Raw genomic sequence first — 18,753 nt, forward strand, 5'->3', positions numbered from 1 at the left:
TGCTCATACAGTACGTGATAGTAGGTGTTTTGTAACCTGTCTAATACTGTGTACCTCTCTTCCCCCTCCCCATACCTATTGGGGCTGGCAGAATAACTCAGAAATGACCACATGTTTTCTCCACAGAATTAGACTTTTATTTCTCACATTTTTCAGGGTTAGCATTTAGAATAAAATAAACATTAAAGGTCTCTAAAGTCCTTGCTACTTAGCATCGATTTATACTAAACAAGCCGTTAAGCCCGTTAAAATGGGCTACATTACATTTTGTTTTCAGTCCATTTTCTAACACTGCACCCTTCTACACTTTTTCTCCCTCTCTCCCCCTTCCCCTCGTTCACTCCTCCCCTTCCCTCCACTCAGTCTTACTCACCCTCTGTCTCCCACTGCCTTCTTCCCCTCACTCTCACCTCCCTCCCTTCCCTCAGTCACTCCCACCTCTCTCCCCTTCCCTCAGTCACTCCCCACCCTCTCTCAATCCCATCCCCTCCCCCTCAGCCCTCCTCCACTCCCTTTTTCTCTGCTCCACTTCTTACCCTTCCACTTACTCACATCCCTGTCTCTCACCTCTCCCTCATTCTCTCTCTCCCCCTTCCACTTACTCACATCCCTGTCTCTCACCTCTCCCTCATTCTCCTCTCCCCCTTCCACTTACTCACATCCCTGTCTCTCACCTCTCCCTCATTCTCCCTCTCCCCTCACTCTTCCCCACCCCCTACCTCCCTCCCACACACTCACCCACTCCTCCCTCCCTCCCTCCCTCTCACTCAGTCCCTCCCTCCCAGTCCCTCCCCCTCACTCAATCCCTCCCTCCCTCCCACTCAGTCCCTCCCTCTCACTCAGTCACTCCCTCCCACTCCCTCTCTCCGTCCCTCCCACTCCCTCCCTTCCTCTCTCTCTCTCCTCCCTCCCTCGCTACTGGCCGCCGCCCGCTGCCGCTGCCGCCGCCACCGCCCGCTGCCGCTACCGCTACTGCTGCCGCCGCCGCCGCCGCTGCCACCGCCGCCCGCTGCCGCCGTCGCTACCGCCGCCATATTTTTTTTTCCTGACGCTGCCTAAGACCGACGTGCTCGCCCGCACATGCGCAGTAGAGCTGCTCTCTACTGCGCATTTGCGGCACGTCGGTCAACCTTCATTTATTAGGTTGATAATGTAGTGGATTGAAACATGCCAGAAAACTTAGCCTGCTTAGAGTATTAATAAAGGAAACAGGCTGGCTAGCTCTACCCAAATTTTGGAAATTCCCTTCTGATTACCTTTCAAGCAGTCTTTCGTTGGAGATCTCACTGACCAACTTGAGGGAAAGTGCTTGCTTCTTTGGTCCTAGTACTGTCTGAGCTGAGAACATAGCTCTCAGGTCTGGGGCCATCTCTGACTTTGTAACAAGTGGCCAGATATCAGGCAGGGCTTTCCTTTCTCCAGTCTCACCAGACGCCCTCAATCATTACCTCATCGACACAGGAAGCCACAGGGTTGACTCCTCCACATGATTGAAACATGCCAGAAAACTTAGCCTGCTTAGAGTATTATTAAAGGTAACAGGCTGGCCAGTCAACCAGGTTGACTGGCTTTTTTTTATTTTCCCTCCTCCTTGTTTCTCTCTCCTCTGCTCTTTTAACAGTCCATACATGTATATGTAAATAGTCCATGCATAGTCAAGAATGGAATAGACAGGATAATTTCTTCACTTCAGAGTGCTGGCCCCATTTTCTTCATCGTGGGAGTGACTGCTTCTGCTTCGTGAGACTCTGGACAGGCTCCAATCATGTCTTGTCTAGCGCTGCTTTGCTATGTCAGTGATTCTCTTTGGAGGAGGGATCACTGCCCCTGCCTGATGAACTGTCCTTGGATAGTATATTTTTTTGCTCTGGGTAGATTAAGTTGTTTTTCGGAGTTCACCTGTGAGCCTTCTTCTTGGATTAGTTTTTCTTGTTTCCATGCAGACTTGAAGGCAGAAGCTTATAATTCCTAAATCAAGCAAGCAGCTCTGCTAAGTTGGGTAGCATTGTTGTCCTGGTCAAAGTTTCTTAACTTGTTTTTCTTTAAAAATGGCGTGGGCCATCCAGTGCTCCTACCATGTGCCAGGGGCCGGCCAATGGCACGGATACCCTGTCACATGGTAAGGGCAAAGGCCATCGGCGCCATTTTTATTAGTGGCAGCTGATGGCCCGAGAGCGGGAGATCGCTCCCAGGACCCCCACTGGACCACTAGGTACCTGTAAAAAGTTTTTTTTTTTTGGGGGGTCGGGAGGGTGGGGGAAGCTAAGGGATTAGTTTTAAAGGGTCGGGGTGGGTTTTTTGTTTATCGATCGGGCCGGACAAAAAAAAAAACACGATGTGAATCGGAACCGGAATCAGAACCGATTCCGGTTCCAATTCACATCTCTAGTATTTATGCCCCTGTTGATGCTGCTTTGCTCTTCTCACAGTGTCTTGAGTTATTTATGCCAATGTAAGTGGTTATCTTTGCCCTCTTTATTTGACTTGGGCTATTCATGCTTCTGTTTGGTCTGTATTGCTCTTTTCATGGAGTCATGGGATATTCACACCAATGCTGGTACTGCATTTTTTTCTCATGTTGCTTTACAGTATTCATGTGACGGTTAATGTTCCTTTGCCCCTTCACAGTGGTTTTGGGTATTCATGCCTTTGCTACTGCTGGCTTGCCCCTCTTATGGTAATTTGAGCTGTTCATGTTACTGTTGTTGGTGCACTTAGCCCCACTTTTGGTGCATTGGAGTTTTCATGTTATTGTTGCAGCCATTTATCCCTCTTTTGGTGTTTTGGGTTGTTCATGCCACTTCTGGTACTGCTTTGCCTCTCTCACAGTGCCTTGGGGTGTTTATGCCACTATTGGTGGTGTCCTTTAACTCTCTTTTGTTAACTTGGTGTGTTCATTTCTCTGTATGAAGTGCTTTGCTCCTCTCATGGAGCCTAAGTGTGTTTCTACCACGATTGGTCTTTATCCTTATTTTGTTGCCTTTGAGGATGTTTTTGCCTCTCTCAGAGCTTTGGGGTGTTTATGCCTCTATGCCTGGAAATTATGATGATGGAAATGATGGCGAAACCAAATATATGGTATCCAAAACATGTTAAATAAATAAATAAATGTTTCCTTTTCTTTTGTTGCCTTGGGATGTTCACTCCACTGTTTGCTCTGTTTTGCCTTCTTTCGATATTTTGGGCTGTTTATGTCATAGTTTGTGCTGCTTTACCCATCTTACCATAGCTTAAGCTAGTCATGTCACTGTTGATGCACTTTGCCCTTCTATCGCTGCCATCATGCCATAGGGTGTTTATGCCACTCTTGGCATCTTGTGGTACTGTTGCCTCTGCTGCTGATAACTGCTTGAAAGCTTCATAAAACATGGATAGAAAACCCCAATGTTAGAGTAAAATAAGGAATGCCTTGTCCCCCCCTTCCCCCCATTGACATTAATAGAAATGAATGTTGAGCTTCTGATCTGAAATGAAGAAAACAAATTAAATAGGAAAAAAACAAACAAACAAAAAAAAACCAATATTCAGTGTATACAAATGTATCAGAGACCTGTCTTTATCTATCTGTGGGATGGAAGCACCATTCACACTTTTTAAATTCAAGGAAAATACATGATAGTTTGTGATAAGTAGAGAAATAAGGATTAATGCTCTATGTAGTTAAAAAAAAAGTCTTAAGTTGGAAATGTTCAATTGTAAAATATTAGAAACAAAGACCGTGAATTGGAAATCAAGGCACTTTGCAAGTGAAATATTGTGACTGTTTCTCATGATCTGCTTTGTGATTATACACAGAAAACTGTTGGATTCGTGCCAGTCAGAAATTTGTGAACAACAAAGCCATTATTAAGGTTATTACTGTTTTATTCATTCAATCTCCACATCTGCACATCTAGCTGACAGACTGACACAAATAAGGTTGAGGCAGAAAAAACTACAAGTTAAAATGGGATAGTGTGAAGAGCCAGGTTCCTTGTTCCAAAGAAGACCGTTATTTTATACTTCATTAAGGATTAATGTATACTGGGAAAGTGGACATTAATGTTGAGTGGATTATTCTATCCTCAAAGGGAAGAAAGGTTGGATAGACAAAGTGAATGACTGGAAAGCAACATGAATTAAAAGGGGTTTTTTTTAATTATCACTAGTATTTCTTGATGGAGGAAGCTAGACTGATTAATACTTTACCTTTAACTGAGCATCAGAGATAGATGGAGATATAGTGATCAATTCACTTCTATCTTTTCCAGCTTCATTTTGGCGAATAGTGTCAGATATGGATTTTTCGCTGAATAGCAACTGTTGTAAGCTGAGCCATCTGGAAGAAATTGGAGCGCAAACATAAACCTATTCTCCATGACTTGAAAAATATATTTGGGCCCCCATTAGACCCACCACTAACAACCGCCAATCTACCACAAATCAACCCCGAAGAGCTTACGTATCATTCATTTATGCAGCTTTATTTCCCTAGTACAGTGGGCACTGGGAAGGAGTATGCCTGCATTTTATTCCTTTATCTCTCAGTTTTCCATTATGTTCTATGGGATGAAATTTAAAGAAATTGTTTGATTTTCTTCCTGAGGAAAATCATGGGAAATAGATCATGTCATTATCTGTTCTTTCACTCTTTCATGTTCCCTTGAAATAGAATATGCAAGACAAGTCAGGCAGATTTTCCCAAAAGTACCATAAACCCCCCAGTAAGCTAATTGGCTTGAGTCTATTTCTTGGACACAAACATGCAACAAACTAGCATATAATTCAATATTTTATATAGAAATAATTGAATTTACTTTTTAAAAAATGTTTACTTTAAAAAATGTTTCACTAATTACTAAATATTTTATAGTTCTAAAGCAGTAGTGATTTTATAACAAAAACATATTCTTTTTTAGAAAGGGGAAAACCTCAGATGGCAGCTAGAGCAAGCAAGCTGCCATCATGAATAAAAACCCTTTCAGTGGAATTTTATAATTACAAAGTGTTGCGCTGGAGGTGGAACCTTGGCCTGGTGCAGGATAGGTACAGCCCTCTGGTTGGACCCGGAGAGTGTCTGCCACCAGGAGGAGGAGCACACAAGGAGACAGAGGCTAGCTGGAGCTTCGCCAATAACAGTTCGGGGTTTCCTCAGGTTGAGCCCTTGGGTACCCGGACCGCCTGGACTTAGGAGGGCCTCAGATGGTCTCCCGGAGAGGTAGCAGAGGGGTGTGCCCACCATGAGCAAGGGTGCATGGCTGATGCAGGGAGGGTGGACCAGACCTGAACTGGAAGCTCCGGAGCCCTCAGGGAGGTAACAGTTCAGGAAGGTTCTCCAGGCGTGGCAGGCAGCGCCTGCGGGTCTAGCCAGGTGAAGGCCACGGGTGGATTACAAGCAGGTTGGTCTGGTAGCCACAATAGGCCAGAAGAGAGTGTCCAAGTGAAGCGCAAGGGTCAGAGCCAGAGTATCAGTCCAGAAGTGGTCAGCCAAAGCAAGGGTCAAATACCAAGGTCAGTCCGAGCGTAGCCAAGGCAAGCGAGGGTCGGTTCCAGGCAGCAGACGAAGAGAATTGTCAGGCAGGCAGTGGTCATTTCCAGGCAGCAGATGAAGAGAATGGTCAGGCAGTCAGGGGTCAGTTCTAGGCAGCAGACAAGAGAGTAGTCAGACAGGCCGAGGTCAGTACCAGAGATCAGTCTGAGAGGTACTACCTGAGTGAGGATACGGGAACACAGGGAGACGCTGGAACAAGGAGACACTTGGAACACAGAATAGGCAAGCTTACCACACCACAGTGTCGACCCAATTGCCAAGGCGAGGTCCTGGGGACAGGGCCTCGCTATATATAGGGCTTTCAAGTGATGTCATCAATCTGCATCCCCATCGATGTTCCCGTGCTTGGCCCTTTAAATCGGAGCACGTTGGCCACGTGCGTGCCTAGGGAAGGGGCCGAGGCGACCGAAGATGTGGAGCCCCAACGGGAGCTCCGCTGCAAGGCCAGCGATGTGGAGGAAGCTGGAGAGGGCCGTGGTGAATGACGGGGATGGCGGGAGCTGGCAGTAGCGGTGAGGCTGGAGCTAGTCGAGGGCAGTGCGAGGTGAGCATGCCCGGTCACGGCACCCACGCGGCTGCGATGCGCAACACAAAGCCTCACTTAGAGAGCATTTAGTCAATAATTCTTTCTTAATTTTCATCCAGTCTTTTATGAAGTTGTTCCAGCTTATTCTACTTCATTCACTTTATAAAAGGACCACAATTACTTATTTTGCCAGCAGGTCAATTGAGTTAGTCCATCACATAATACAGTCACACAGTTCTCATGATGCCAAAAACAGAAACGACAAGTCTATATTTCGCTAGTCGTGCTGCATCAGGACTGTGAGCAGAAACCTTCATGTGACTTCTGTCTACATAGTTTGTCACCAATCCAGACATTTTTATTTCTAAATGGAAAACAAAACTGATTTTAAACAATTCAGCTTCACAGAAATAACCAATCAGGAGACAGTTATAAATCTTTTACTCCAATCTAAATGTAAGTTCATGATCTAATACTGGGGCTCTTTATATTATAAATGGCACTGAGAACCAATCTGAGTAATCCTTTCTCCACACTGAGAGCCGGATTTTAATAGCGACGTGCGGGCGTAAATTTGTGCATGCAACCCGGCGCACACAAATCTATGCCCAATTTTATAACATGCACACGCAACCACATTTTTTAAGATGGCGCCGGCCATCCATTGCTCCAACCATGTGACAGAGGCCGGCCAATGGCACCGATAGCCCCTGTCACATGGTAAGGGCAAAGGGCCATGGCACCATTTCGTTTACTGGCAGCTGCCGGCCCAAGAGTGGGAGATCACTCCTGGGACCCCCGCTGGACCACCAGGGACTTTAGGCAAGTTTTTGGGTGGTCAGGAGGGTGGGGGATTGTAATTAATTACATCTGAAGGGTTGGGGTGGGGTTTTTTTTTTCGGATCGGGACAGCTGAAAAAAAATGGCCCGAACTGCTGGAAACAAAATTTCCCACGGTGGGATGATAACGAAGGCTGAACTGAAAGGTCTGGCTGAATCACATCTCACATCTCTATTATAAAATATGCCATAGCAAAAAACTTTATCAAGAACTTAGAGAGAGCTCAGAGCTATGATTTCTCACAATGTCTTGAGAAGCACAGCAGAGCTATACTCTGACATACTCAGTCTTCAAGATCAGCATAACTGTACCCAATCCACAGTGATAGATCAGCCTGAAAAATGCTTTGATGTAATACATCATTTCTCTAAGCTCCTTGACAACATAACCATCCTCCTCTTTTCTGCGGACTGCCTGCTCTAAACTGTATCAATTTTTACGTGTACACATGCACTGTTGCTTTCCTATGATTTCTATGAGTCCATTGATAATAATAGCTTATAAAATCATTCTATTTCAAACAAATAAAACAAAAAGAATTTGTTTAATTCAGGGAACTCTCTTTATTTGTTTGAGGTCCCCAGAAAGAAATGAATTAGCCTCTATTTGCTTCATTTTTTAATTTCATTTGAAACTAATGCCAATGCCTAAAATTCATAAATCAATGCAACCAAACAAAATAATATAAAATGAATATTCTCAGCTTTAGAGTTCAACAAGACATTTGCAGCACTCTACTTCAGAGACCACCATTATTTTCTGCAGCAATTCACCCTCAAGATTTCAAACACTTGTGTAAATAAAAAGACTTTTAGTTTCTTTCTGAATGTACAAATCTCATTTTAGCTTTGAGCTCTTCTGGCTAAAAATTCCAGGGAAGAGTTTCTGCCACTGAGAACATTCTGTTCCAAGATTCTTCAAGTCTTACCTTTTTTACTGACAGAATTACTAATACATTTGAAACAGAAGGATATCAAAGTTCAAGCTGGTGAGTATTTACATACCATAAATTTAAAATAATTGGGAGCATGACCTCTAAGAGTTAAAAATCATTACATTTCCTTTAAATTATATATGTTAGCAGACTGGCAGCCAATGTGTTTTGCCCTTCGGTCACAGATGGCTGCGACCACTTCTGCTCACCTCTCTCTTCTCTTCAGTGACTCCATTGGGGAAAGTGGCGGCCTCCGCCACCTACCGCTGACTCACCTGGTGTTCCCGGAATGGCGTGGGCGCTGCCAACCGTCATCTTGACTCCAGGATCATATAGGCGCGCATGCGCACAGGTCAGGTTAAGCACTGCTTGGCGGGAACCTCAGGGGCGTTCCCTGCTGATGACGTTTCCACTCCCGGATACTTAAGCTGACCGAACCTGACCACTGATGACTTGGTAACGAGTTTCCTCATTGCTGATTCCATACCTCATGCTACGGACTCCCATTCCAGCTCCTACTCTGGTGAGACACCCTCTTGGTACCCACTCCTCGGGGGCCCTTCCTTGTCTCCGGCTATCCACTCCTCGGAGAGCCTTCTGCCTTGGGCTATCACTCTACCCTGCATCCCAGGACTATTGCTGGAATGCACCTTGCTGTGAGTACTCTGACTCTTTGGATTTCTTCCTATCTCTGGTGTACCCCACGCTGTGGGTCACTACCACATTCACCAGCATAGGACCCTCCTATGAGCACCTTATCCTATGGACCTCCATCATACCATCATCTTTGGGAATCCTCTGGTGTACCCCGCGCTGTGGGCCACTATCACTTCTGATCTAAGTGAGGAACCACGCTGGTGTTCCCTCCACTGCAGGCCACTACCAAGCCATCTCTATGAGAGGAATTTATCAGTGTACCCTGCTCTGTGGACCATTATCGGATTGCTACTAGGAGGTATTCTCTCTGGGTATACCCCATCTCATGAACATTGTGCTTGTCTCTGCACTGCTCGCTTCTCGGGCAGTATCTCTTTCTCTCTCTCTAATAAAGAATCTGTTCCACAGCTGGGTGTAAAGCCTGCCGAGACCTCACCTCCCGATGGTGGTTCCTCCCTGTGGGTGGTACCATTGCTCCCGTCAGCCCAGGGGCCCACATACATACAAAACCCTAACACAATGCAATTTGAATAAAGCATTTGTAATATGTTCTTTCATCTGCGTCCCAGTAATGATATGGGCAGCTGTATTCTGAAATATTTGATTAAATCTGTGAGCTAGTAAAATGTAGTATTTGCCAGTGTTAGAATACTGCAAAAAAACTTTGATTATTTAACTTTTTTATAATAAATATTTATTGATTATGTCACTATATGTTAACATTTTAGTCTTATATATTTGTTATATTGTGATTTTAACTGTAAATTGTTTTGGTTTTGCCTTAGGAAGACCTAAATATTCTGAATTGTAGTAATCCAATGCTGAAATCACTGCAGACTGAGTAACTGCTTTTAGAGCATTCATAGCTAAAATAGTTTAAGCTTATATAACAGCGAACCTTAAAACATGAACTATTAACAATTGATTTTATTTGAGGGTGCAGTGACAAATATGGGTCAATTTGAACTCCAAAATTTTGAATTTGTGACAATATTGGGTTTTTGTTTTCCAAATTATCAATATCCACAAGTAGATATATAGACAGTATCAACATTTGTGTTTTGTTTTTTCATATTAAGGGCCAATCTAACACTAATTCATGGAGAAACAACCAATCATAGGCACAAAAGCTGTCTCTACAGAATTTACAATAGCTATATAAAAATGGATATCATCAGCATAAATCTAGAACAATTCCACCTAATTCTATCAACACTGTACATAAAGGAAGAATATATATATTAAAAAGCATGGCTGACAATGCTGACCCTCGCGGGACTCCTATATTTAGACAATATGGTAATGACTTTGATTATCCCAAGGTTCATTGTTGAAAACCATATGAAAGAAATGATGAAAACCATTGCAACACTGTAGAGGCAATCCCCGTATTATGTAAACTAGCTAATTCAGCTGATTCAGCATATAAAATGTGGAGGATATATCATGCATAACAAGAACAAATTTCCTATCAGCATCAAGATCCACACAAAATATAGCAAAACTCGATAAAAGTTAACTTTCCATATCGTGTGCTAAATGAAACCCAAATTGAAACTCATCTAATATATTGTGTTCATTTAAAAACCCATGCAACTGCTTCAAAGCATTGCTCTCAAATATATTTGCCAAAAACGGTAATAGGCCATTTATTTAAAAAAAATTAAAAAAAACCTGGTCATATTGATATAAGCTTTAGTTGGGCAAATAAATAACCTTTCTCAAGAGAGAATATACCTGATTTACAATAAAACTATAAAGTTCTACATTGCAGAAATGTCATGTAATCATTAGAACACTGATTTGCAGGACGATAAGCAGTATTAGTTGCAGCAACTCTCTGCTTCACTTCAGTATTTGATACCCTGTCAATTATTTCTCAAAAGACAGGCACTTCCAACAATGTAAATTTAGGCCCATTGCAATCATTTTGAAGACCAGCAACATTGTTACAGATCTTTTTACTAAAGCAACTTGAAAAGTTCTCATACCTCTCCCTAAAAAATAATAAAAAGTATGAAAACATGGGCTGTCATCTATTTTTTTTTTTTATTAATTAAAAAGCTAATGAGGATGATTGTCTGACTCTTGAATCTGTCTTGCATATGTATAATAATTTCTCTTTGTACCATTAGATGATTATTTATACTTACCTTATCCTGCCAAATTCAGCTGATAGCTTTGATTTCCACCAATGACACTCACCCTCCTTAGAAACCTTTTTATTCTTTCTGGTTTCAATAGAGCGTAACCCCTGTGCCAAGGAGCTACCTTCCTAGCCCTAGCCCAGGGCTTACACTGCAGGGAGGAGCTCCAGGGTAAGGTAAACTCATTTTCTGGGCAAGGGTTAAGGACAAGGTAACCTGTAAGGCCAAACTGACTGAGGACACCTGTCCCAAATATCCAAAGTCTACACTGGACTTGTGCGCCATTAAAATAAATGTTTATTATAATTCTAATAGAAATAGAAGAACATTCACATTCAAAACATAGTTCAAACTCTGAATGAATTTAATGATCATTTTGAATAGATCACCAAGCTCCTAGTTCACAACCTTCCTCTTCTCCACTGTATCCTTAATATTCCAGAACTTTATGAATCCATCTCCTTCTCCTGCATTGCTGCACATTAGAAAACTACTTCTTTCATCACTCAGTCTCTCTTCTCCTTTAATTGTGGAAACAGTGAGTGTCCCAGGTGATATATTATCCTCTGTTATAGAAGGCAACACTCTGCACTCACTTCAGAAGCAATTCACATGCAGAGACACACTGTTGAAGTGGCATCAGAGTCTGTACAGAGTCTGTCAGTCCCCAGCCCTATGATGAAATAACCAGCTGCAACCTCTCCAACATTAAGCCAGTCTCCACAACACATTTCCTGAGTCCCAGTCTGCACATATACCACTACCCTTTTAATACTCAGTATTCCCTGTTCAGCTTTAGCTCACAATCCAGTCTCTGCATACAGAAGCAGCTCTTGAGCCATTGCACTCCCTTGTCCATTGGAGCTTAGTGTTAGTCTCTGGCCCTGCACTGAAATAACCAGCTGCAACCTTACCCTTAGGTCCAGCCAGCCCCCTCCCGCCCCCCCAGCACAGTCTATGTATTCAAATTCCAAACTCCAAATTTTGCCTTAGTAAATAAGAACTTGTAAACCACTCTTAGGTACCTATGTTCCACCTCAGGATAGTTGGAAACCCTAGGCTCTCCTCTGCTCCCACCTGTAAATTCACACTGGTCTCTCTGTTTCAATCTCACCCTACATTGTATGTACTCAGTATATCACACCCACATTATGGGTCTTTGGTAGATCTTCTGGTTGAAGCACTGCTGTTCTCCTTTATCCCTTGGTAAGTAATGTGTAGCACCCCTGGGCAAAGCACTGCTCTTTCTCCTCTCATCCCTTGGCATGAACCCCTTAGAGCCTCCTGATGTCCTGACTCCTTCCTCAGATGACCACCCCTGAGCTCATGTACACCTCTTCCTTTTATATGCATACTCCTTTAATATAGCAGCAACTTACTCCACCATTTGCTAGTAAGGATATGCATTCATTCAAAATTAAAATGCAAAATGTGAAGAATAAGGCTAATTCATTTCTTGTGGTGGGCCCCAAACCAAATTGGGGCCCACTCCAGAATGAAATAAAAAAGATTTGTTCATTTTATTTTAAACTAATGCATCAGACCTAGACCTAGGCCCAAAGCTGTGGCCTCACCTATGATGTACACAGAGGCCCAAACAAGGAACCAAAGCCTACACTTGAGTACAATGCCGGTGCCTTGGCCTAGGCCCAAAGCCAGGACCTCGCCTAGAGCCTAGGCCAAGGCCAAAAGCAGGGGTTGTGGCCATACACCTGAGTGCAAATCCAAGGTATCAGTTGAGGCATGGGGTAATACTAGGGCTTGGGCTGAGACTCCCAAAATTGCTAAAAAAGCCAAAATGTTACCTAAGCCATAAGATAAATGACAAAGGCAGGATGCCAATACCAGATCCTCAGCCTGGACACAGGCCTAACACTGCAACCTGACCCAGGGCCAGGTCCTAATCCCAGGGTCTTGGCCTAGGCTGGAGCCCAATACCAGGACCGACACCATGAACTGATCTGGAGGCCACGACATGGTAACAGGCTTGACACTGTGACCAAACATATAGACTGGATCCTGCCACCAGTGCCTACACCTGGACACAGGCCCAATGCTGTAACCTGACCTGGAGGCCAGTCCTAATGCTTGGGCCTCAGTCTAGGCCAGAGTTCAAGCCCATGCCTGATGCCATGACCTGACCTGGAAGCCATGTCCTGATACCGGGGCTTCGGCCTAGATCCAGGTTTGATGCAAGAGGCCCTGGCCAGGAGGCCTGGTCTAGATGCCTGGGTCTCGGCCAATGGTCAGGCACCATTTTGATATATGGCAAAGCCATACAATGCAATCCATCAAAATGGCACCAATGTTGTGAATGCATCAGAGTTAATTAACTCTGGAGTGACTCTACAGACACAGTCATTTGGCTTTGAAGAGCCAAAGAAATATGATAATCAGAAAAGGAGCTCCCATGCTTGGCCTCCAAGGCCTAGGACTGACCCTGGGCCAAGGCCCAGGCATTCAGAACTGGCATCCAGGCTGAGGACCCAGCATCAGGCCTAAGTCCATGCTTAGGCCCTAGTATCAGGATCTGGACTGCAGGTTGGGTCATGGCTTTAGGACTGGGTTTGGGCTCCATCCTGGGGCAAGGCCCAAGCATTGGGATATGGCCTCCAGTTTGGGTCACGGCATATGTTTGGTCACCTGGGCTCTGGGCTGAGGCCCTCACATAAGGACCAGGTGTACAGGTTGGGCCTGGGCTCTGGCTTCAGTCTAGACTGGGCCCAGAGTTAGTACCAAGTATCTGCAGCATTGGTCCTAGACTTAGGCTATGGCTAAGGCCCAGACATTGGGACTTGGCCTCTGGGTTGGGTTACAATGTCAGGTATGAGTCTGAGCCTATCCCAGCACCAGGACCCCGGCCTCTGGCTCAGGTCATGGCATCAGGATTGGGCTTGAGATATGGTCTAGGCTGAAACCCAGGCATTGGAACACAGCCTCTGGTTCAGGTCTCATCACCAGGCCTGGGTTTGGGCTGAGGCACTGGTGCTGGAGCATAGCCTCTGGGTTGGGTCTAGGTGACAGGCCTGAGCTTGGACTCCAGGCTAGGTTTAGGTGGCAGCCTTGAGTAGGCCAAGGCCATGGCAACCTACCATGGCTTTGGCCTTTTCAAGTCCAAGGCTTCAGCTTAGTTCTTGCTTGTGGATCCCCACTATGCTGTTAAGTGGGGGCTGAGGGGGATGCTGGCCCCATCATTTTTCTGAGAGGGTGGGATGAGGTTTTGCTTTCATTTTTTGGCTGTTTCTTTATTTTTTTTGCAGGGGGGAGGTTTAATTACTTGATTCATTTTTTTTTCAAATGAATGGAATGAAACAGCTCCCGAAAATTAACAGAATAAGAAAAACAATTTTTTTCACCTGTACATCCCTGTTGGCTAGCAGTCACACAGGCACTCACCACTCACCACACACTGCACACGTCCAAGGCAGACCTTACACACACACTCTAGAACTTTCCCTATTTTAATGAATTTGATAAACTATTCAATGGCTACATTTAAGATGAAGTGGGGAGAAGGTTGAATCCTCTCGTAAAGAAAAATGAATTGGATTATAAATTTCTAAAGGCTGAGTATATTTAACAATGTCCTGATGTAGCATTGCAAAACACACATACATCCGGTGTACAAGGATATTAAAGAAATAACTTTTTTGAAGAGAAGAGATGTTTTAGAGTGGGTCCCTTGGGAGATGTCATTACGTATTGAGACTGCAAAGAGAAAATTATTTAGCCATTGAATAAAAGATTCTTCAAAGAGTTTGGAGCTGTATAAATAATATTGCTCACTGAACATTGGTAATCGATAAGTTGATGAAGATCAAAGGATTCTTTATAAAACCAATTGAACTTTGATAAAATCAAGAGGAGTATGAGGAATCATCTATTTTCTGAATTTTTAGAAACATGAGTTAAATTTTAACTAAATGTTGTTTGCAATAAATTAAAGATAAATGTGCCTATAGGTATTTTATATTTCCTAAGTCTAATTAAAATTATTCATACATGATATACTAAATTAACCCATGACTGGATATTAGATATCCAAAAATTAGTTGAGTGGGGTTGTTTGTTTTTTTTTTTAATATATTCTTTAGTAGAGTTATCCCACATACCTTACTGTATTTATAAATCCAATTTTCTTTTCCAACATGCCTTCATTTGGTCTACCTTAAGATGCCCTCGTTTATAAAAATGATTCCAGAGGAATTATTGACAGCAGAACCGTCATGTGCTGGTTGAAAGTTGGACTGGATGAGGAAAAAAAAACACATTTTGAGAAAAATGTATTGTTGGATAAATAAACTAGTTCTGGTTGTTTATATTATGTTATCATTTAAAAAAAAATATTTTTCAGTGTTGAAATTGTGTATGTACTTTGAAAATAGACTTTGACTAATTCTGTTAGCTAGTAAAATTTAAAATTTGTTTGCCACTGTTAGAACTGTTTGTGTACTAAAAAAAGACAGATTATTTTACTTTTTTATACTAATTATTGTAATATTTTAGGGAAAAGCAGCATACTAATTTTTTTTAAATAAATCTAAACGTAAAAGATAGTATTTATTGAACAGTGTTAAAATTATCTGTATTGTGGGAAAATAGACTTTGATTCATTCTGTGATCTAGTATAAGATAGTATTTGCTTGCCAGTGTTAGAATTGTAAGATTGCAAATGTCACTAACTTGATCTGTGAAAGTGAGAGTACCAGTTCCTAGGCAGCTAGTCTATAATGTGATTCTTCTTACCCTCCTACCCATGCCATCTTCCATCCATCCCAACCACATTTTTGATTTATAGATTATCACCCCATTAGAAGGAAGATCTTAAAACTCTCAATTAATGATGTATAACATTCAATTAACCCTGAATTTTGTTCTGTTGTTTGCCTATCACTTAGACTAATCACCTAGTTATCAAATTACAAACCATAAATTAAGACATCTAATAAATTTAGGAAAACCTAGTCTCATTTAGCAAACCTTAAATTGAAACATACCTACTCCTTAATCAGCTTTTCATACTTTTGCAACTCAGAAAATTAAACTGCAATCAGAAGCCCAACAACAAGATGAGGGCTATCCAGTCTTGATTATCTACCTTTTCATGAGAGGTTGTATGTGTGCATTTGGTGCAAAGAGCTCTTGACTCTCAGAGAATGAGTCCAATATTTGGAGGCCAGTGTGCTTAGGGTTAATGGCTTTGGCTTAATTTGGTGAGCCAGTATAGGTTAGAATTTGTTAGCAAATATAAAGAATTGTGTGTGTTTAAGGAAAATAGGCAGATTAGCTTTCTGATTTAGTAAAGATTAGTATTTTATTTATTTATTTATTTATTTATTTATTTATTTATTTAAACATTTTATATACCATCATTCCATGTATAGATCACAATGATTTACAAATTGATATTCATACTTTTAACTCAATAAACAATTAATGATTAGGTCCAGAGGTGATATTCATAGACAGGCATTAATATATATCAAGTGAGATTTTCTAGTATGTATTCATAAACCATTTAGTACTTAAGACAAAGAGTATGGAAAATTAAAATGAAATGATAGTTTCCATATCTTAGTCAGAGGGTTGTTTTGAGAATCTCACATTCTCTTGTTTGATTTAGTCTCATGATTCAATTATCCTTTGTCCTTCTATTTGCTTGTAAATATTAGAATTGTGAGTTTACAAAGGTCACTTTCTTGATCTGGAAAGGTGAGATTATTGATCCCTGGGCAACTAGTCAGTAGCTGGATTCCAATCAACCTGATCACTTTTTTCTTCTATAGATTACCTTCCTCCTGCCCCAGTTAGGAGTAAAATCTTCAAATAAGAGTCAATTAGTGATATAAAGTAACATAGCAATTTTTGTGAAAGACTAATTTTTAGGTGTGTGTATTTGTTTTTGATGTATTGTGAATCCGCAACGTATATGCCATATTTGTTGTATTCGTGGGGGTTCCAAAACGTATGGCGAACCCCCACGAGTACAACAGATCACCAACGAATAGGTCCCCCACCCTCCTGACCCCCCCAAGACTTGCCATAAGTACCTGGTGGTCCAGCAGTGTTCCTGGAGCGATCTCCTGCACGCGGGCTGTCGGCTGCCGGTATTCAAAATGGTGCCAATAGCCTTTGCCCTTAGTATGTCACAGGGGCTATCGGTACCATTTTCAATACTGGCAGCCGACAGCCCGAGTGCAGGAGATCGCTCCAGGAACCCCGCTGGACCACCAGATACTTTTGGCAAGTCTTGGGGGGGGGGGGGAGGGGTCAGAAGTGTGGGGGGTTGTAGATAAATAACTTTAAAGGGTTGGGATGGGGTTTTTGGGGGGGAACAAATATATATTTGACAAATGAATGGATCGGGGCCCCTGAGAACGGATGCAACATATTTGGGCCCCTACGATTCTGAATCCCGAATGGGATGAATCCGTCCCTGCTGCACATCCCTACTAATTTTAGTGTTGATGCTGGTCATTCATCAACTAACATAAGTCACATACAGGGTCATTCTTCAAATCACATTAGGGCTTTATCGCAGGTGTTAGGGTCCTAACACCCATGATAATGCCATAACACATATGATAAATAATGCATCATGAGATACTTATGCAAATTGTAAAAATTTAGTCAAAAGGGAAGAGTTTAAATAGCATAACACATGTTATCACTAGACCTTTTTTCTTGGCATTATGCCCAAAATTCGATTTGACCAAAACCTGTTTTGGGAGAGAGAGAGATAAATGGACACATATTTGTCAACTTTTTATACCACTGTAGGAGGAGCAACTAATAACTCAAGGTGAGGTTTTGGTGGTGGACTAGGTTTTGGGATACAGTTTTATATTCACAGTCAGAGGTACAAACAGCACAGTATACATCAATGAAGATTTGATGTGAGGAAAAGTACTCAAAGATGAGATTTTAACAATGTACTCTTGTCCTAGCGTGATAGCAGCTAGGTAGAGAGTGCATCAAACTAGGTCAATAGTAAAATGTACAAATCTCATCTTTATGTAACTTTCCTCATTCCAAATCACATAAAATCTTCACTGACATCCACTGTGCTGTTGACCCTCTGACTGTACAATTAAAACTGCCCCCAAATACCTAGCCCACCACCAAAATCTCATCTTACTAGTTGATCCTCCTACAGTGGTACAAATAGTTTACTTATAGGAGAGGCTTATAAAGAGTTTCTCTTTCTCTCTCATCTTCTTTCTCTTTCTCTTTCTCACTCCAGGAGCAGCCCAAAACATGGAATTGCCTGACTGGGCATTTTTCAGCTTGCAATGTGAAAATGTCACAAGTGCAATAAATTTAACATGCATTGTAGTATCTGAAAAATTACCCTCACCTTGGACCTTTTTTTGTTTTTGTTTGTTTGCAGGTGATATTCAAGCAAATTATAGCAAAATGATGAATCTAGGTCTATGTTAACAATTTAGAAACCTGAAAGTAAATTTTCAAAATTTTATATTCATAAAACTTAGCATCTATAAGCATAAATAGCCACTACTTGCATAGTCCATATTTTTATAAAAGTCCAAAATACATGTTTACTTTTACTTTGGTGTATATATATATATATATATATATATACACACATGCAAATAAAAGTCAGACTAGAGGCATTCCTGACAGAGTCAATTTTATGCATGAAAATTGCTATTTTAAAGACACTTACCCACATATATTTTCCAACGTATTTGCATATTTTTACACCTGCTAATTACCAGTGGGAGCACTGAGAGGAGAGGATCACCTTGTTGGTGGCTGAATCAGTAAGTTCTGCTTGGGACATTTTTTAAAAGTATCAGGGAGAAGTAAACTATTGGGGTATATTAATTAGTTTGTTTGTTTGTTTTTTAAATAGTCAGTAAGACAGCCTATAAACAGAAGTTAGTGTTTGTCTTTTAAATAGTGTTTTTTTTAAATAGCAAGTAAAGCAGCTAATAAACAAGTTAGTGTGTTTGTTTAATAAAAATAAATAAAAGAGATAAAAAAAAAGGTAGCCAGTGGTGTATATCTAAGTAAAAAAGTTGAAAAGTTCAGTTACTTACCTTGGAGAGGTGTTAAGATAATATGATTTGGTTTGATTAGGTACCAATATTTGTT

General features: G+C 41.8%; 1 pseudogene; it reads right to left on the bottom strand.

The window, feature by feature from the left end:
- LOC115092379 overlaps positions 1–18,753 on the bottom strand; it is a 50,666-nt pseudogene that overhangs the window by 12,298 nt on the left and 19,615 nt on the right.

Source organism: Rhinatrema bivittatum, chromosome 5, assembly GCF_901001135.1.
Source record: "Rhinatrema bivittatum chromosome 5, aRhiBiv1.1, whole genome shotgun sequence".
NCBI lineage: Eukaryota > Metazoa > Chordata > Amphibia > Gymnophiona > Rhinatrematidae > Rhinatrema > Rhinatrema bivittatum.